Raw genomic sequence first — 393 nt, 5'->3', positions numbered from 1 at the left:
TACATTTGGTCATGGTCAAATGTGGAATGCTCTGGGTTCCTGGTATATAATTTAATTCTACTTTCTGTCATCTGTTAGCCCAGTTAAAATGTATGCTACAGATAAAGGAATGTTATAGATAAATCCGAAAGAGTTAGGTCTGTTTAGATGTAGATTTCTATTATTATTATTATTTTTTTTTTTTAAAGATTGATGCACTAAATTGTTTACTGTCGTGATGTAAAGGGGGGTAGAATTTGCAACGGGACTGTTTTAAAAAGTAGTTTATGCAGCATGTGCTTGCAACTTACCTATAAGTTGGGTATATGTAGTCCTTGCTATACCACTGACTGTATTTGAAAACCAAAGTATTAAAGGGGGGAGGCACCCTTGTTTATATCTATAGGGGTATTT

This window comes from Meleagris gallopavo, chromosome 13, assembly GCF_000146605.3.
Source record: "Meleagris gallopavo isolate NT-WF06-2002-E0010 breed Aviagen turkey brand Nicholas breeding stock chromosome 13, Turkey_5.1, whole genome shotgun sequence".
NCBI classification, from domain to species: domain Eukaryota; kingdom Metazoa; phylum Chordata; class Aves; order Galliformes; family Phasianidae; genus Meleagris; species Meleagris gallopavo.
The sequence above is the reverse complement of the archived record's forward strand: the minus strand, read 5'-3'. Positions refer to the sequence as shown.